The sequence below is a fragment of the Pinus tabuliformis genome, chromosome 1_2 (assembly GCF_031772625.1).
Source record: "Pinus tabuliformis cultivar Carrire ecotype Pingquan chromosome 1_2, CPIR1, whole genome shotgun sequence".
Classification (NCBI taxonomy): Eukaryota; Viridiplantae; Streptophyta; class Pinopsida; order Pinales; family Pinaceae; genus Pinus; species Pinus tabuliformis.
The window spans coordinates 267,535,308-267,556,696 of NC_142298.1; the positions used below are offsets into that span (position 1 = coordinate 267,535,308).

Sequence of the window (21,389 nt, forward strand, 5' to 3'; positions counted from 1 at the left end):
AAATTTACTTTTAAAAAATCAAAAAAATTTCAAAATTTCAAAATCATAAAAATTTTCTTTCAAAGTGTAGAACTGGATTCTATTTTTTAAAGCTTTCAAATTTTTGTCATAATTTGAAAAAAGCATAAAAAATATATTGTGGAAATTTTATTTTCGCCAGATTCAGTTGTTTTCTCAAGAAATTATCATGTTATATTCTTATGCTGAGATTTAATTTTCAAGTCTGAATACGAATGTAATATCTGGTTAATGATTCATGATTTGAGTGGTTGTGTAAAGCGTTCATCTCTTCAAAACTTTCAATTGCTGGATATCGTTATTGAGCTTTGGCCATTATAAGAACTTTCTGGTTTTACTAGATATTTAGCATCATTCAAGATATTTGATGACAAATGATTGTTGTTCATGGTCTATATTTTTACATCATCTAACAAGTAATCGTTTAAATATCAATCTCTTTAGGCACTGGTCCGCTAAATTAATAAAATCATTTTAGTGCTTTGTGTCTCCCAGACCAACTGGTCGACAATTGGTCTCCTTCATTTCATAGGGTCTACCTCCCTTAGCCGCGGGAGACAGGCTTAAACGGAGAGATCGGGGATCAGAGTGACAGCCCCCGGTCTGAGCGTTGTCGTGACAATCTGTGCGACAACAGGACTTAATAGTATAAGTCTTTGACTTCTGTTTCTTTAGTCTTGTTCTTCTTACGTGTGGCTTCATCGGTAACATTTTCTTGTTCTCTATCTATCTTTTTGTTCCTTGGATTTTCAGGACATTGACTTTTGCAATGTCCCAATTTGTGACAATTGTAGCACTCAACCTTTGATAGATCAACCTTCTTCTTTGGTCCTTTGAACTTCTTGAATGTTACCTTCTTCTTGTGTGTGATATTCCCACTTAGTAACATTGCTAAGGGGAAATATCAATTTTTCCCAGTTTTGGATAAATTCGCACTTGCACTTAGGAAATGTGGGTTTAGAGGCCCCACATTAATTTTTGAGTAAAGTCAAGTCCAAACATTAGAGGATGGAGGAGGAAAATCGAGCCACTAGTGGTACATGGGGGCCACCCATAGAGAAATGTGACCCATAAGGGAAACACACACTCATTGGAGTGATTTTGGTGGGGAAAGTCAAGCTAGGCCCACATGGGCAGTTTGGAGGCTCTTTGACAAAAAGAGGAAGAGGCACTCATTTTTGGTCATTCATGAATATTTGAGAATTGTCTTAGACTAGCACGCTTGTGCTGAGCCAAGTCTGCAAGTGTTGTTTAGCACAAGAGTGTTTCTGAGCGGGAATCTCAATCCTTGCTTTGGTGGACTTTGAGTGCCAGCCCAAGGAGGGAGTCTCATCAGTTCCAGTTTGATCCAGGAGTAGAGAGTGCGAGTTTGAGGGAGGTTCCAGTAGTAGTAGCGCAGGCACTGCATAGTTCTTGGAGGAGTCACACTTGGGGGTTGAGGAGAGAAGGGAGTTTGGGGCTGAAACTTGAGGAGGAGTCTGGGGAAGTGTTTTGTTGGTGATTGCAGCCATTTTGGGGGCTTTTTGCAGTAGGATTGACAGGTGGGTCGAATTACCCAGCAACAGTGCCATTGAGGGAAATTGGGCCGAAATTCCAAAGTCAACCATCGACAAATCCTTCGTGGGTTATTTTGGGTATTTGGTGGAGAGCCCGAGGTTAATTTCCTGGAATTTTCTGAGCACCGGAGGAGGCCCTAACAGCTATTCTACACAACCAACAACTCATTTTCTAGGCATTTCAGCGCAGAGCCAAGGAAGACCAGCCAGTACGCTTGGGGGAATTTCACATTCATCACTTGGGCTTAGCTAGCTTGCCTTGGGCAAGCCCAAGTGCATACTTTCCAAGCACCCATTGTAACTTCATGCTTTATCAATAAAATGGCTCAACAACATAGTTTTTGGCTCTATTTGGTGTTCTGATGTTTGAGCAATTTTTCTGTGTGTTTATGTCTATGCATGCTTTGTTTATTATTGTAAATTTTTCTTAGGGATATTACAGTGGACTTCGAGTGCCAACCCAAGGAGGGAGTCTCATCAATTCTAGTTCGATCCAGGAGCAGAGAGTGCGAGTTTGAGGGAGGTTCCAACAGCAACAACAAAATTCTTGGAGGAGTCACACTTGGGGGTTGAGGAGAGAAGGGAGTTTGGGATTAAAACCTGAGGAGGAGTCTGGGGAAGTGTTTTGTTGGTGATTGCAGTTATTTTGGGGGCTTTTTGCATCAGGATTGATAGGCGGGTCGAATTACCTAGTAGTAGTGCCATTGAGGGAAATTGGGCTGAAATTCCAAAGTCAACCATCGGCAAATTCCTTCGTGGGTTATTCTGGGTATTTGGTGGAGAGCCCGAGGTTAATTTCCCGGAATTTTCTGAGCACCAGAGGAGGCCCTAGCAGTTATTCTACACAGTGAACAACTCATTTTCTAGGCATTTCAGCGCAGAGCCAAGGAAGACCAACCAGTAAGCTTGGGGGAGTTTCACATTCATCACTTGGGCTCAGCTAGCTTGCCTTGGGAAAGCCTAGGTGCATACTTTCCAAGCACCCATTGTAACTTCATGCTTATCAATAAAATGGCTCAACAGCACGAGTTTTGGCTCTATTTGGTGTTCTAATGTTTGAGCAATTTTTCTATGTTTATGTCTATGCATGCTTTATTTATTATTGTAAATTTTCCTTAGGGATATTACATTGTGATGAACAGAATAGGAATTAGAGGTGTTTTCTTCTTCATCCTCCTTGTTGTTTACTAACGATATGTGGGCTTCTTGTTGATTGCATGCATTCCACATTTGTTCAATGGTTGGAGTATCCTTCCAACACCCTTCCAACTATTAATTCCCGATGCAAAAGCACTCCAAGATTTTGGTAGACCTAGAAGAGCAGCAATCACGAGTTCTTTTTCTGGTACAACTTCATCTATTGCTTGGAGTTCATCTCTTATTCTAGATATCCTTACAAAATATGATGACACAGTATCATCTTTTGTCATTTTTATTGTCCTTAGTTCATTCTTGAGGCTAGCTATTTGACCAATGTTCTTGATGGTGAATAACTTGGAGAGAGCTTCATACATTTCTTGAGTAGAGTCTATGTTGGATATGTATGGGATTAGGTTGTCCTTTACTCCATCTACTATCAGATTCATGGCCAAGATTTCGGTTTCTCTGAACTTCTCCTTTCCTACATCATTTATAGGTTTCTTGACTTTTCCTTGAACAAGATCCAAAACTTTATGCTTAGCGAGGATAAGATCTATCCTCTTTTTCCATGCCCTGTAATTGGAGGCTCCTTCTAGCTTGTTTTCTGCCTTCATTGTAGTTGACATATTCTTTATAGATAGTAGGATTCTCTTCTTATATAATCCTTTTCCTTAATGACCTTCCTTTGATCCCCTTTTCTTCAATAGATCTTCAAGCTGCCTTTTTCTTCCTTCTTCGCCTTAGCTCTGATATCATGTTAGAAAATCAGAAAGGCATAAAATTTTTCTTATGTTGATAATTACTTGTGTTATTCTTGTATTTTTATTATCGTCTTTATGTTCTTTTATCTTATTTTCATCCAGCAATCATCAAATCAAAACATGAAGATCAATGACACCAGACATAGGCACTCAGCGATGGCTAAAATCCCTCTCTAGGGGAAAACCCAGTCAAACTCTTCTACTAATCAAATTGAGATAGACGAAGACCATAGAACTGACCAAAAGACCTTCTCCCTCCACCAAGTTAGCCTTCCCATATGATTTAACAAACTTGAGTAGTCCCTTCTTGTCCAATAGCTATATCCCAACAACAACCCAAAATTTTGGTCCCCAACAACTCCAGATTTTCGGCCCAACTGTAGTACTGCAACTTCGGCCCTTCCAACAACCCAACAACTTCGCACATGTGAGATAAAGAGAAAAATTTGACTTCTTATGCTTGATAAAGACCTCCTTCTTCGCTAGGGTTTCTCTCCTCTTCCTTGAATTTCACACGTTTTTCTACCCCTAGCAACTGTAGATTGAACTTGTTGGTGATGTGCTTCAAATGAGGTCGAGTTGCTGCCTTTAGGTAGTAGATTTTTCCCCTCAATTAGGCCGACTTGTCCAGGTTGAGGCCGACTTGGTGAAGGAGGCCTAGATGACCTAATTTACATCAAAATAAATATCTTCTTTGATAGATGAAGCCCAAGAAGGGTCTTCTACATATTGACAAAGACAAGGACACTTGACATAGACCCTAAAAGCCTACAATGGAGGATTTGACATAAAAACCATTGACCCAAGCATGAAACCCATGCTTTAATAAGTCAATTTCTTTTATAATAAAATTTCTTTTTTCTTTCTTTTGACAAATACATTACATCATGACTCAAATACAATTATGAAGACCAACACTAGTTACATTTTTCAACATGCTAGGGCCTTGCATTCTCACGTGTGAGATTGATTTGACCTTGAATGAGCTAAATGAGAGGAATAATAGCCGAATGATTAGCTTAGGTGGCTCCAACAACTAGTTTGACCCTTCTTTGACTCCCACATGTGAGTTGGCATGCAGATTGACAAATTCCCATAAACTGGCTTGTGGAAAAAATGCCCTACAAGGTATGCTCAACATTTTTCTTAATGAAGGTGGGCCCCATCATGAGGATTCAAATGAGCTACCACATGCCACCTTGAATAACTTGCACATGTGAACTGGAAACTGTAGTTTTTGCTTGCATGGGTGCCATCACTCCAACATTTTGCTATTTTTGGCCTCCAGGAGGTTGACGCATATGATAGGAGGCTCCATGCATGACATGCAATGTAGAACATCTCACATGCAATGTAAATATAGTTTTCCACCTTTTGCTTATGCATTACGATGCCGACATCCCCTTTTACTTGTTGAATTTAGTTTGAAAAGACCTTTTGCCAAAACTTCAATGTGGCATGTAAAGTATGCTTCATGCAACAAAATTAGAAGACCTATGATTTCTGATCTTGCAATGCACCATAAAATGCGGAATGTTGTGTTTTGTGAGACTGCCATGTGGAGAACTGAATTATACTAAACCATGGCCAAATGAGACACACACAGATTCTACAACTCATGAGCATGTGGAAAAGACATAAGTGTGCTCCTGACATGGGCTAGACAAGCCATACAACTCATGAGCATGTGGAAAAGACATAAGTGTGCTCCTGACATGGGCTAGACAAGCCCTACATAGTGCAATCAACCCTAAAAAATCAATGGCTCCTCTAAACCATGTGTCCTAATAGATCCACCTCAAGGCCTTCAATCCTATCCAGGACGAAAGGAATTAAGAGTGGAGACTAAAGGGATCGGGCCTGGTTGACCATAAGAGGCCTAGGATACCATATACATAATCATCATGTGGCCTATAGGGCTTTGGAACTTGCATCTTACTATACTTACAATGGTGTTTTCCATGCAAAACATAGTGTACCTCCTAGGACGTAACAATACCTTAACCTTAAGAGGATCAACCTTGGAATGTGCAAAGGTAGTTGGAAAAAACTTCCTAGGTTGCCATGTGTCAAGTTGAAGCCATGCATTGGAGTCTTGGAAGAGGGATTTAACCTAAGGGACTATAGAGGTGGAAAAGGGTGATCCCTCTTGGGTTGTGTGGATGAGGGGGGAAAGAGAGCCAGTGACTAGGATGGTTGGTTAAGTGAGCAACTTGAGTGTTACTAGGTTTTGTGGAGAGTAGAGCCAGAGTTGCCCTTGTAGTGTCATAGCCCCAACTTGGGGGTGCCCTGCTATTGAGAGACCTAGAATAGTAGAGCCTAAGGTTGGGAGGAACGTCCTTAGTCCATAGTTAGATGTGACTTTCATAAAAGATACGTGTTTTGCTCTTTTGTAAGATTAATGTGTAATTATGAGTAATTTTTATTTAAAATTGTTGTTGTTACTGTTAGTGTCAATATTTGCATACTGCCATCAGTGATAAAAAATCCTCTTTTCATATCATATTAGGGTCCCATTCTGAAATTTTTGTCATTCCACTAGGTCGTCATGTAAAAATTTGGTCACTGAAGGTTGAATTAGGGTTTCCTTTACTCCTTTTAGAAATTTACCTCTTGCTGGCTCATTTCAACCTTGTTGAATATCCATTGTCCATAAAGTTAATGACATCATGCCATCACATCAATCATGTCATCTTGAAATTCAGTCCTTCAAGGTCTCATTAGGTCTTTTAGGGTTTTTCAAGGTTTCATTAGGTCATTAGGGCTTACAAGGTTCCAATAAAACTCCATTCCATTGCATAAGACCGACAATCAAAGGGTGATCAAATAACATCTCTTCACCATGTGAAGATGATTTGTAAAGAGAAATTCTTATTTCATCATGTAATTTTGAGTTCAAATGTAATATTTTTAATTTTCATTTTGTAATTTTATGTCATTTAAATGTAATAAGTACAAGGTTCCCAAGCTGTTAACTCAGTGTTCCGAAGATGCCAGACCATCAAAAGATCAATTTGTCAAAGGAAATAGTCAAGTGAAAGGGTAATGTTTCAAAAAGTTAAGTGAATGCCAAAGGGAGTTGTCTTTTCCCAAGGGTGTCCAAATCATCATTTTCCACAAGCACTAAACCCTAATTTCCTCTCCCACTGAGCTAGGGTTGGCTATGGAATCAGAGACATCTGAGCAGAGGAGGCCTAAGGGAGGTCATTTCAGCAAGTATGAGGCCATTCCAACTCATAAACATCATGCCTCCATCATTTTTCAAGAAGTCATTCCAAGGGACAAATCATTTGCCACACATAGGGCCAGTTTTGCTTCCAAGTATGTTTCCAACCAAACAGAGATGAATTTTACAAAAGTGAGAGAGGTTTTTGTCCATAATAGTCCAAGGATGAAAAACCTCCTTCAGTTTTTACACAGGTGTTATGGTTTTGGAGAAATGTCAAAAATACAGTTGCTACAAGAGAGTTGCTGCACTTCTGGAGTGACCTTGGGAAAATCAATTTTTCTCCTAGATGGAGTGTCCAAATGACTTGATTGATGAGTCAAATGATAACTAGAGAGAAAGAGATTTCCAATAAGCTATCATGAGCTCAATTTGGAGTTGAGTAAGACCTCCAAAAGTTTCCTGCAAGAGAACATTTCATTTTTGCACCCTCATTTTGCACTTTTTGACCAGTCTTGGGAGAATCAACTTTTGGAGGGTCAAATCAAGTCCATTTTGGAAACTAAAGGTAGATTTGGAAACTAGACAGGACAAGCTTTCCAATGAGCTATCTTGGGCTCAATTTGGACAACGGGAAGGCAGTCAAAATCAACCTGCAAGTTGGAGGGCACGTTCTGAACTTGGAGGGTGCGTTTGACCAGAGTGTTGCGCGTTTGCCTTAAAGCTTTGTGCATTTTGTAAGGGCGCTATGCTCCTGTTAAGAGAGGGCGCGTTTGCCCAGAAACTTCCATAGGTAGCCCACAAAGCACAACATCCTCTCCAAACTTCAAAATTTGCCACCAAGGTGCTCTAGCAAGCAAGTAGGTTAGAATTACATTATTCCTCTCCTTCACAATTGATTTATACGGTGTTTCATTTTGTTTTGGAGTCATACTAAGTTCAAAACCCTAGTAACATAATTCCACTCCTAAATCTCATTTCCTAGCATCCCACTATGTTAAAATTGGCAACTAGGGCCAAACTCCATGTGGATCACTTTATTTATGGCTTATGATATTTTTTCTAGATTCCTCTCATCGAGAGGTGTAGGATTGATCTAAAGATCATCCGATTCCGATAAGTATTTATGGAGATATGAATTTATTTTGATTATGGACAAATTGTCAAGGTCGGCCAACAAACTTATGTAGGCTCAGAAGCCCAACAATGATGTCTATTCAACCTCAACGTTTGCTTATAAATACAAGGAGCATTCTGCTCATTTGGACAATTCAATTCACTCATCTTCTCTCTCTCTCCTACGCATAAAAGGAGCCTCTCTCTCTCTCACATGTGTGGCTGAAAGGAAGACATCCTAGGGCAAGGAAGACGTAGAAAGAAGGACGCTAGGGCAGCAGGTCATCTCTTTGACCAGCGTTGACCAAGCGTTGACCTTCCAAAAGTGCGGATTGGGTGTGGTTGCCTCTCTTAGGCAGGCCGCAATTTTTGGCACAAAAATCGAGGTGATTTGACCTCTGGTTTGACTGGTGTTGACTGCCCTAGTTTAGGGCTGCAAGTTGACTTTAGAAATCTGCAAATTGACTGAACTTTTGGGGCTGTTCAAGGGTTGTTTCTTCAGGTTGTTCGAGGACAAGTTGACCGAAAATTGACCAAGTATTTTAGAGGTCAATTTCAGCTAGTTTGACCAAGTTTGACTTTGCTGATTTAGGGTTTGCTGTTGCTGATATAAAATTACAGAATTCAGATTTTGTACTATTTTTCTCTGCTGAACTATTGAAGATAAAAGAAGATTTGATCAAAGGGTTTCCCCGCATTGGGGTTTGTCCCTGGCTAGCCGCCACATCTTGTGTCTCTTGTCTTGGCTTGTTTTCTGTTGATCATTTAATGTTCTATCTGCACTTTACTTAATGTATATGTGATTGCTAATCTGTGACTAATAAGAAGAAAAGTAAGTAAACTGCTCTAAGCATAGAACATAACATAATTTAACATGGTATCAAAGCTGAGGTGAAGACAAAGCCCAAGCAAGAGCAAGAGCAAGAGCAATCACTGAAGAGAAGGTTGGCAAGGCTATCTTAAAGAAATCATGGGGTCCTCAACACACTTCCCTGCTGAAGACAAACTCCGTGAGAAGTCTGACTATCACGAATGGAAGATGTCTCTCGATCTAACATTAGAAGAGCAGGAAGTGTAGGACCATGTGAGAGGAGGGATTGTTGAGCCTCCATCAAATGCATCCGTTGCTGCTAGGAACAAATGGACCAAGGGAGAAGTCAAAGCAAGGAAGATCATCTGGGACTCTATCGACAAATGCTTGGTGGCCTATGTTTCCGAGTTGAACACCTCCAAGGAAATCTATGATACACTGGTGAGTTTATTTAAAGTTAATGCTACAAATCAAGTCTTGTTTCTTAGAAATAAGCTGAAAGAAATAAAGAAGGGAAAAGATGAGAATATGCAAGCATATTTCTTAAGGATCACCGAGATCAAGAACGATCTCCTATCTATTGGGGAAGTAATTCTTGACAGGGAAATGACACACAACTCTTGGAGGACTGCCATCTGAATGGTATATATTCAGGACAACTCTTCTCAACAATAATGTAATTCTTGGATTTGAGGAATTAATGGCCAGATGCATTCAAGAAGAAACGAGGATGGAAGAGCAAGAAATGCCCATACTTAAAGGTCATCCCTCTGCCTTTTCTTCTCATACTAAAAGAAGAAACAATTCCTGGGCTAAATTCAAAGGAAACGCTGGACCAAAGGGCGGAAGAAAAGGACGATGTTACAATTGCAACAAAACGGGTCACTATGCTAGGGAGTGCCCTGATAAAAGGGACTCACACTGGGACGATGATCAAAATCCCTCTCAAGGCAATCAAAGGAATGGCAGGTCAAATGGCAGAGGTAAAAGAAGTGCCAGAAATCAAGGAAGAGGACAACCATTCAAGAAGGCAAGAAATTCCAGGTATGAATCTAACACCGTTAACAATAAGAAAGATGAATATTATCTACCAGCAGCTCTATCTACTATTGCTCCCCCGGATTCGCTGGGAAATTGGCTTATTGATAGTGGTGCCTCAAGGCACTTCACTGGTTACAAAGAAGCTCTCTATAATCTGATAGAGAAGGAAACCAACCTGGAAATTATTCTTGGAGATAATTCAAAATATCTCGTGAAAGGCGTAGGAAATGTCACTCTTCAATTGAATTTGGGTAATACCATCTGCTTACAAGATGTATTATATGTACCTGGTCTCAAAAAGAACCTGGTGTCCATTTCAGCAATGGAAGACAAAGGCTACAAGGTGGTTTTTAGCGATGGCAAGGTACGTGTATCGAAAAAGAACTTTAAATATGCTTTTACTCTTGGGTTTCGAGTTGATTCATTATATCAGGTCGGTGGAAGTCCGCTGGGTGTCATGTCTTGTGACACATCTCTTCAGTCTGAACTATGGCATTGGAGGCTTGCTCAACTTCATTATAAAGCTCTACCTGATGTAAGAAAAATGGTGACTGGGATGCCTGAGTTCAGATTAGAGCAAGAAGGTGTATGTCTAGGATGTGCTGAAGGGAAGCTCAAAAGGGGACCATTCCCCTCAAGCCAAAGCAAGACCTCTGATATATTGCAGTTGGTTCACTCAGACATATTCGGTATGATGCCTGTGAACTCCTTGGGAGGATATTTATATTACCTCACTTTTAAAGATGATTATTCTCGTAAGACTTGGATATACTTCTTGAAAAAGAAGGATGAAGTGTTCTCCTGGTTTCGGCACTTCAAAGCCTTGATTGAGAATCAAACCGAAAAGAAGATCAAGATCTTAAGGATTGATAATGGGACTGAATATGAATCCAATAAGTTTCATGACTTTTGCAAAGAGGCTGGCATTAAGAGGGAGACTACTACATCATATACTCCTGAACAGAATGGTGTGGCGGAAAGGAAGAATCGTACAATTGTGGAAGCTGTCCGTGCTATGCTCCATGATCAAAGACTTTTGAAGTTTCTATGGGCCGAAGCTGCAAATACCGCTATATATGTACAAAACCGATGCCCTCATCAAGCATTGGGTTCCAAGACTCCCGAAGAAATGTTCACCAGTAAGAAACCTGACGTATCTCATTTTAGAATTTTTGGAAGCCCTGTATATTTTCATGTGCCTAAAGAAAAAAGGAATAAATTGGGTGCATCTAGAAAGAAAGGAATCTTCGTGGGCTATAGCAAAAATACTAAGGGCTATAGAATCTATGTAGCTGGTCAAAGGGAAGTCGAGATTAGTCATGACGTCACCTTTGACGAAGATATGGCTCTTAGCAATGTAGACAATCTTCCTACTTTAAGGGGATCTAAAGAAGCTGACACCCGGGAATCGAAGGAAAAAGAAGATGAGACAATGCCCAATGTGGAAGAACCTATGGATCCTATTGATCCTCCTTTGCAAGAGCCTTCCTCTTCTAGGAAGAGGCCTTCATGGCTTAGGGGGACACTTGATGATGCTGAAGGACACATTGCACCCCGAGGAACCTTTCGTGAAAGTAAGAAGCCGAACAGGTATCAGGGATACCTGACCATCATGAGCACGATCATCCAAAATGAGCCTTCGTCATTCACAGATGCCGTCAAGCATCAAGTATGGAAGGATGCTATGACCGAGGAATATGAGTCCATTATGAAAAACGATGTTTGGGATGTGGTCCCCAGACCCTAGGACAAAGCAGTTGTCACTTCAAAATGGCTTTACAAGATAAAGCATGCAATTGATGGAAGTGCGGAAAAGTATAAGGCTCGTTTTGTCGCTCGTGGCTTCTCCCAGAAGGAAGGTATAGACTATGACGAGATATTTGCACCTGTTGCTCGATATACCACAATCTGCTCGATCATAGCCCTTGCTGCTTCGCAAGGATGGAACCTACATCAGATGGATGTCAAGACTATGTTCTTACATGGTTCGATCAAGGAGGAGGTCTATGTGGAGCAACCCGAACGATTTGAGATTTATGATCGAGAATCTCATGTGTACAGGTTGAAGAAGGCCCTCTATGGGCTAAAGCAAGCACCCTAAGCATGGTATGAGAGGATCAATAGCTACTTGATGAAGCTGGGATTCACTAGGAGTGAAGCCGACCCTAACCGTTACTTTAAGGTTATAGATGAGAAGCCTCTCATACTGGTGCTTTATGTTGATGACTTCTTTTTAATAGGTGCAGACCCTCTCATTCATGAATGTAAGAGGGAGTTGGCTTCTGAGTTCGAGATGAAAGACCTAGGACTGGAAGTCTGACAGAAACCAGGGGAGATTTTCCTATCTCAATGAAAATATGTGGTGAAGATATTGGAGAGATTCGGCATGGTAGACTGCAAGCCCGTAACCACCTCGATGGAGCTTGACTTCAAGAAGTTAAGCGGTAGTGCTCCTGGCCCTGTTTTATGAAATGCTACCGAGTATCATCAACTCGTCGGAGCATTAATGTTCTTGGTGAAATCCTGTCCAGATATATGCTTTGCAGTCAACACATTGAGTCAACATATGGTTGAGCCTCACCACTCACATTGGATTGGTCCCAAGACTCTGTTGAGATATCTTCATGGCACAATCACTCATGGGTTGAGATACACTGCCAGAGATGTGAGACTACTTGGGTATACTGATGCTGATTGGGCAGGTAATGTGGTGGACTGAAAGAGTACTTCCGGGTGCTTTTTCTCTTTGGGATCTGCCTCGATATCCCGGATGAGCAGGAAGCAGAAGTCAGTGGCTTTGAGCACCGCCGAGGCAGAGTACATTGCTGCTAGCATGGCCTCCTGTGAGGCAGTCTGGTTGCGAAAGCTTTTTAGCGAGCTGTTTGGATTTACATTGGATACCACCGTGATTCTGTGTGACAACCAGAGCGGGATTCGTTTATCAAAGAATCCTGTATTTCATGATCGCTCCAAGCATATCGATATCAGGTACCACTATATTCGAGATATGGTGCAGCGAGGAGCAATAAGGCTCCAACATATTGGTACAGATGAAGAGGTCGTCGACATTTTGACAAAGCCCCTAGGAAAGGTCAAATTCCCGACTTTACGAGAACGACTTGGTGTCGTTCAGAGACCCTCTTATGAGGGTCAAGTATGATGTATTGAGCTCTGGGAGCTCCAGGGGAGCGACATGTGACCACAGGGTGACTCACCATCCCCTGGTGGTGCACTATGTACAGGGTAAAGATTCAACCTTCCCTTGTGACACTCCGTGGCGACTGTGGAACAGAATGATTAGTTCTCTTGTGGGCCAGGATGATTTGTTCTCCATGGCGACTTTGGAGTAGGTTGATTAGTTCTCCTGTAGGTCAGGATGATTAGTTCTCCGTGGCATCCACTGGACAGGATGATTCGTTCTCTTGTGGACAAGATGATTAGTTCTCCTGTCGAGGCATCCTACCCATGCAGTCTGGGACTCATGGGAAGTACCTCTCATCTGATCAATGAGCAAGGAAATGAGGATAGGGACCATAGTAGTACTATCGATGGACGCATCACTGTATCTATCGTACTCCCTATGCTAGGATGACCTCCATTGATCTGGGATCAATGATACTAGTCTGGGATCAGTGAGAGTGGTTCACACTCTGAGACTGACTTCGGGTCAGTGGAGGATGATATGATACATCCTCGATCATTTCTTCTTCTTCATAGTTCGAGCAGAGTAGAGCAGAGCAAAGTAGAACAAAGCAGAGTGGGGTCAAGCTGTACAGGATAGTGCATTTTATGGATGGATAGCAACGACAGTCTGACAGATTTCAGATGAAGTTCTCCCTAGTTGAGAGGGAGTGTTAAAATTGGCAACTAGGGCCAAACTCGATGTGGGTCACCTTATTTATGGCTTCTGATATTTTTCCTAGATTCCTCTCATCGAGAGGTGTAGGATTGATCTAAAGATCATCCTATTCCGATAATTATTTATGGAGATATGAATTTATTTTGATTATGGACAAATTGTCAAGGTCGGCGAGCAAACTTATGTAGGCTCAGAAGCCCAACAGTCATGTCTATTTAACCGCAACGTTTGCATATAAATACAAGGAGCATTATCCTCATTTGGACAATTCAATTCACTCATCTTCTCTCTCTCGCTCCTACGCATAAAAGGAGCCTCTCTCTCTCACACGTGTGGCTGAAAGGAAGATGTCCTAGGGCAAGGAAGACGCAGAAAGGAGGACGCTAGGGCAGCAGGTCATCTCTTTGACCAACGTTGACCAAGCGTTGACCTTCCAGAAGTACGGATTGGGTGTGGTTGCCTCTTAGGCAGGCTGCAATTTTTGGCACGAAAATCGAGGTGATCTGACCGGTGTTGACTGCCCTAGTTTAGGGCTGCAAGTTGACTTCAGAAATCTGCAAATTGACTGAACTTTTGGGGCTGTTCAAGGGTTGTTTCTTCAGGCTATTCAAGGACAAGTTGACCGGAAATTGACCAAGTATTTTAGAGGTCAATTTCAGCTAGTTTGACCAAGTTTGACTTTGTTGATCTAGGGTTTTTTGTTGCTGATATAAAATTACAGAATGCAGATTTTGTACTATTTCTCTCTGCTGAACTATTGAAGATAAAAGAAGATTTGATCAAAGGGTTTCCCCGCATTGGAGTTTGTCCCTGGCTAGCCGCCACATCTTGTGTCTCTTGTCCTGGCTTGTTTTCTGTTGATCATTCAATGTTCTATCTGCACTTTACTTAATGTATATGTGATTGCTAATCTGTGGCTAATAAGAAGAAAAATAAGTAAATTGCTCTAAGCATAGAACTAACCATAATTTAACACACTAACATTCCTACACTTCAAAACTACCCCCTGTCACCTCCCTTATATCACACATCCCCATTTCCATCTCCTCAATTTCCTCACATCATTCCATACTCTCTACACCTATATTCCATTTCGTCATCTCCCTAGGGTTTGACTCCAATAACTCATGGTAGAAGAAGAGAACAAAAGTCATAGTGAGGAAGAAAGACAGGAGAGGAGGCTTTCTAAGAGAGGAGGAAGAATCATTTGACATGAGCCAACCAATACCAGAGAACACATGGCATCTCCCATCATTGTGACATGCTTTAACCAGGGCAAAACTCCAAGCTGCAAAAGAGAAGATTGAAGCCTTGACCAAGCAAGAGGAGAAAAGGAGGCTAGATATTCTTGCCGAGGCATCACTCCATGCCTCAAACATATGATCAGCCATCAACCCACCAATTTTGACAATTTTTGAACAAATTTTGCAAGTTATGATTTTTTGTTTTTTTTTAAAGCATTTTTAACACAGTCAAAGGGTCAAACGCGCAACACCTAGGGTGCTGCACTCTTTTTTGAGGCATCTAATGGACAAAAGGCTAGCATTTTTGGATTCAAAGTGATGAGGACATGCACCTTGTGCATTTGGAGGAAAACTGGTCAGCCAAAAAGGTCAAAAACCATAAAAAAAAACCACCTTTCTGCCTTTTTTTGGCCTGGGCGCTACGCGTTTACCAGTCTTGGGAGATTGGGATTTTGACAGGGCAAATGAGCTCCAAATTGAAAACTGAAGGCATATCTGGAAAGTAGACTCGAAGGGATTTCCAACGAGCTATCTTGGAGCAAATTTGGACATCGGGAAGGCACCCAAAAGCAACCCTGAAGTTGGAGGGCACGTTTGACAGTTAGAGGGCACGCTTGACAAAGGGAGGGCGCGTTTGACAATCTTCTCCAATTTTCACTGTTTCTCTCCAAATTGACTTTCACCTATGGGAAATTGATGTTTTACTCATGTAATTGATCAAGATGATGTAATTATTATTTTTTTATTGTTATCTAGGGTAAATACATTAGTTAAATGGCCTACATGGCATGTAATGAATTAGTTTGCTTAAGTTAGGGATGAGTCACTTTGACCACCCTACACTCTAGCTATCAGTTCAGCCTTTCTTGCAACTGCTCCTCCTCTCATGGATTCGACCCTTGAGGCTAGGATGAGTTGGTTTGAGGCCTATATTATGTATTTTCTTAGTCATTTTACAGGTTGAACTCTCTTGGATGTTGTAATAGCTTTCAGACTTTGACATGGAATATATTGGATGAAGTTGCAACTATTTTGGTGGGATTCCCGTGGCATGGTATTTTGATCTTGTTTCTTCTTCATTTTCATATGTGTGAATGTTTTGTTCCTTTCGTGATCCATTTCACTCTAATTATGTTTGATTTTCAAGGTGTGATAAGTAGAATTCATCTTTGTATGCTTTGTTTTGGGAAAATCATCATAGATTGTTTCATTTCTTCAGTTTAAAAAGAATTCATGACCCTCATGCTCTTTTTAGCATCTCACTAGTCTAAACCATCTCATCACTATACTATGAAGTTTAAAGTACCTTGCCTACCTTGCCCCATCAGATGTCTGCAATTTAGATTCACTTTGCCCTGACCTTGTTCATTCTCTGACCTAATTAACTCATCCTTTTGACTACCCAACCAAAATCAAATTAAACAACCCTCTGCACTTTACATCTAGCCTAAAACCCTAATCTATCCAGCCCTCTTAGCTGTGATCCTTTGGAGAGAGCCCTCTCCGGCTTGGCGGGGCTAGCTACCAAGTCAAAAGATTGGTCTGTGGTTACCTCAGCTGGACTCTTCCTCAGCGTCGGAGATTCAGAGGAGTGATAACAGTTACTATAATGTATATTTGTGTCACTTATCTTTGATAATTTTGTTTAAATATTGCTTGGTAGTATATTTGGTTAGGCTTCCATGTGTGTGCATATGTAGGGCATTATAACTTGATGGTATCATAATTAAACATTATGGATTAAGGGCCAGATTGATAAGAACTTTATAATTGAGGTGTACAGAGAAGTAATGTGCTTTAGTTGGGTACCTAGGGACATTACAACTTTCCATCTATTGAGGCTACTTTTCTCTATTTTTCATGATGAGGATGTCCACTTAAGGAGATTATTGCACCTGTTTGAGGGCGGTATAACTTCAAGAGTAGTTATCCTTTAACAAAGTGTTGAGAATTCAACTAGATCAATGCCATTATATGTGGAATGACTGTGGGATTTCCATGTGGTCATAATAGAAATTCGGCAAAGATTGACAGAGGCAGGATTTGCAACATGTGGTCATAATAGAAATTCGGCAAAGATTGACACAGGTAGGATTTGCAACATGTGGTCATAATAGAAATTTGGGCAAAAAATGACATAGTTATGGTGCTTTTAAAATCTTCCGCAAGAATATTTTTGCATTTTGACGACTCATTTGAGGATATCTCACTCTTGATGCCTGGTTCACAAATGAGACATATTTTTATAATGGAACACCTACTGGAGGGTTACTTTATCATTTGTTGTAGACCTATTGGAGCATTACTTTATCATCTGTTGGAACCTTGACATGGTCAAACCCTCATCTAAAGGAGGCATCCCACTATCTAGCTTTATTCTTGGATGAGGTCGCTAACTAACTCCATTGTTTATTATTGTTTGACTTGTCTATTGGAGTTAGTTACTTGAGAGCTTCATTGTATTTGTTTTCCTTGAATAGTTTATTTTAACCTCTTGGAGGAAATTGTGGATTTCATCAAACTCATTGCTACTTTTAGTAAACAAGTTGTTGGGAGGGTTATTTTATTATTATTCTCAGACTAAAGGATCTAGGAAAACAAATACTTGTTCATTGTAAAGGGAGATTGAATTGGAACTTAAGTCACAGGGCATGTCCCTCAGGGTCTCGTGTCCCGTATTTCACGCGTCGGACACGAAACATGCCCTAAAACATGTCAAAAACGTTTTTTTGTGTGTCCTCCAATCGAGACACGTGTTTTGGATGTGGCGAAAACGCGCCCTAACGTTTTTGGCTATTAGGACACGTGGTCCACGAAAACTGACATTTAAAACCAGTGACATTGTTTATTTTTGGGTTTTTTTCTTCATTGTTTGCCACCGAAGTCGAGTTTGTTTGCCGCCGAAATCGAATTTGCTGTGCAGTGTAAAGAATTCCGCCGAATTCAAGCGCAATGTTCACAAATTCAGATTGAGAGTGCAGTTCACAAATTCTTCTAAATTTCTAGTTAGTAGTTTCTTATGTGCTTGAACAATTGTCAATAACATGAACAATGAACATTGAACTGTGAACATCATTGATGTAGTAAATTAATAAACTAACTAGTAAATTACTAAATAGTAAATAGTAAATGGTATATACTAAATAGATATCATCATGATTCATATCTATAGATGTTCTAATTTCTAATAAATATGGATCAGGCACTATATTTTAGTATTTTTTTAATATATATATATATATATATATCTATATATATATATACATAAAATGTGTCCCTCTTGCCTTGTTTCTGGGGTCATTGTGTCTCATGTCGAATACTCATATTTACGTGTCCTCCGTGTCTCACGTCCTCATGTCATGTGACTTAGATTGGAACCTATATAAGGGTTTTCTCTCTCCATTTGTATGGTGTGAGTGAAAGAGCTCCCAAGATTTGGAATAAAATTGTCTTATCGTTGTCTAAGCTTTGTGGAATGAATAATCAACCTTGTTGAAATGTGACATATATTCCTGGTGCATATTGGCTAGTCTTTGTTATAGATTTGGATTGTCAAAGTCAATTTGGGCACCATAGAGGAGTGATGTTGCGATGTTGGAGAAGGTATTCATAAAGACGGTTCTTGTTACTTTGCCTTAGTGAAAGAATCCTTGCCTTATTATTCCTTGTGAACAAAATCAAAATCCCTCATAGGCTAAGAACACTCCCTAGTTGATTTGGAGGTGGTATGATTCTTGAAGACCCCTTCCTTCTAGATTCTTGTGATATTTGGCTTGCTAAATCTAGGACCCTTTGGATCTTTTTTGATAGCTAAATTAGCCTTTTAGATCCTTTGAAGAATTCCCCCTTTCCATGTTTTATTGTGACCCCATTGCCCAACCATTGCATGGCACCGATCTTCCCTTTTGCATCCATCACAAAAAAATACAAAATATCAAAACATTTTTTTTCCTTAGCTCTCTCTTGCTTCCAATACTTACTACAACACATTGAGCTTAGACAACCATAGAGAAGCCCTCCTTGACTAGAGCCACCCTTCTAGCCTAAAGTGAGACAGGAAAGGCTATTGAGGTGATAGTGGGTTTCCTTCGGGTCTCACACTTGTGATTTGAACTTTTGAACCAAGTGAGAACTTGAGAGGTAATGGGTTCTAACATAACTTGTAGTGCTTGAATTTGCGAGCATAGTTGGAGTGTATTTGAAAAAATACACTCAAAGAAGTGCAACAAATTAGCACTGCAACTAAGCAATTACAATTTTTATAATATATGACCCTATAACATATTTATGACCCTTGAGACTCATTAAATTTATTATGACCCTCTTGTGGGTTGAATTTTCAGCCTCTAAATGATTTGGTTTATGTCCTTTATATTCTTTGATGGTGGGTGAGACAACTTGAGAAAATACCTAATGTGGATGCCATTTTCTTAGACAACATTAACATTTTTGTATCAGTGGAGGGTGGAGTACAAGACATCTATTATCAAGGAGGCACTGGAATGGTTAGAGGACGAGCAACATTAGCAAGAGCATGGAGTAGGGGAGGAACAATAAGTGTGGGGCCAGATGAGCACTTTGACAACATGAAGGGCGATGTGGTGGCATCAACGTTACCATCTACACAGATTGATACAGCTACAGTCACCAGTCATTCTTAGATAGAGGATGTTGGACCTTCTTGTGGCAAATGAGCCATGACCTTTTTTGTAAAAGTGGAAGAGGGAATTGCTAGCTTGTTGCTAGATTTATGATTGTAGATGACTCATGATGATGAAATACGTTCATATATTTGGTGTCATTTTGTATTGATTGTCCACTGAAATCAGCTATGACATTTTTTCTAGAAATGGGGGAGGGGATTGCTAGCTTGTTGCTAGAATTGTGATTGTAGATGACTCATGATGATGAGATACATTTATATATTTGATGTCATTTTGTATTGGTTGTCCACTTTTTAGTGCTTGATTGGACAACTATCAGGGTTCAGGATTCATTATCAACTTTGATATATCATTTCTTATTTGGCATCTACTATATCATATATGTTGATTTTTTTTTCATATTTATGTGCCAATGTGTTTGATGTTGTTGTTGAGTTATATGTTTAAAAAATTGAAAAAATGTAGTTATTTTGTAATTTTTAATGCTTGGTGCAGTTTGCCAAATTTTGCACCTTTCTTCACTGATGTTACTGATAAGTTATATTAGAGACCCTCGGCAATTTTTTGCTGATTCCATTGTTTTCAACAATAGATAGTAATGCTTGGGATCTTTTGTTTTTTTATGTGGCTGAGGTCCATCTTTAACTTTTCTTTAGACTGCTGTATTTTCTCTCAAATTTGATAGCAGTTCCAACATAAATACATGCTCAAACATGTGATGCTCAGGTAACAACACTTGCCACAAACTATGGCTTCCTTTACACTCTTTGGCTGTACCTGGCCATTGGTCTCTTTGTTCCATGTGACTCACAGATCATTCTATATATTTTATTTTGTTCTTTTGAGAATGCATGATATATCAAATTAAATATCAATTTGTATGTACATCAAGAGCTATATATGTAGATGCTGTAGGACAGATACACAAGATTTCCCTACCTAGGTAAGCATTGAGAGCAAGCATATTGCCCTGGCTTCAACTGGAGGATTGGAAATGGATTGCAGAATATCCTTCTCTTTATTTCTCAAATAGGGTTTTGTTTGGGGACAGGTGGATGGTTTGGCAGGCTGGGCATTTCCTCCTTACAAAATTGATATTGTCATGTATTTTTTCAAGAGGCCACTAAACCATTCAATCTGTCAGATGTTGCTACTTTCAGTTCAGATTTTGCTATCCAGTTTTAAGAGAGATATGTCATATTTTAGTGGATGTAATTAAATAGTTCTCATTCTCCATGTTATAACACATGGCGAGTCTTTGGCCTACATCATTCCTGAACATTAGATTTTCTGCCACTTTTTTTAAGTGTAGAGACAGAAAGTACAAGTATGGATCCTGGTGTTCTAAGAAGAAAACAGTTGTGCATCCACTTTCTTATGCTGTTTGGGAGAACTTTGTGATAGTCATTGGGAATGTTTCAATGAACTATTATAGCTTGGATATGGGCTACTCATTATGTTTTAAGTATGACGGTTTCATATATTAATCTCAGCCAGAGTGATTATTCTCAACTGGAACATATTTGGAGGTCAAACATTTTTGTATACATGGCGTGCTAGTTCACATGACTATATGGAGCAAGCTAGATTAGTTGTCATGCTTTCATGTTTGCTATGACAATTATAGTCAGGTTCAAGTTGGTGCCTACCGCTATGGAAGTAAGCTAGGGCAAGGCAAACTTAATCTATCTTGCCAAGCCTTGACAAGATGTTGCAAAAACAAATTAAAAAAATTGATCCCACTGCTAAAGAATTTTTCATGGGCGAAATTTAGTGAATTGGTGAATTTTGCAAGGTGATATTTTTCCCAATGTGATGCTATAATATATTTTTCATAATACATATGGCCAGAACAATATTAATGTATGAGGTTATATTTTCCTTGTTTGAAAGTTGCACAGTGAGGGCATGAGGGATATACGTGTTCGCACTGCACTTGGAGAGAAATTTTTACCCCCCAAACATCGCTTAAGAACATACCCTTGAAAATTGAAGAGTAGATTCTCCACACAA

At 39.9% G+C, this 21,389-nt stretch overlaps 1 protein-coding gene across 1 annotated transcript in view; it reads left to right on the forward strand.

The window, feature by feature from the left end:
* The window catches only part of LOC149205377 (Tetratricopeptide repeat (TPR)-like superfamily protein), a 170,508-nt gene extending 150,854 nt beyond the window's left edge, over positions 1-19,654 (forward strand). Inside the window, exon 2 of the transcript XR_016252448.1 lies at positions 19,171-19,654. The gene's annotated coding sequence lies outside the window, so the exon portion shown is untranslated. The remainder of the gene's footprint in view (positions 1-19,170) is intronic.
* Positions 19,655-21,389: the final 1,735 nt, after the last annotated feature.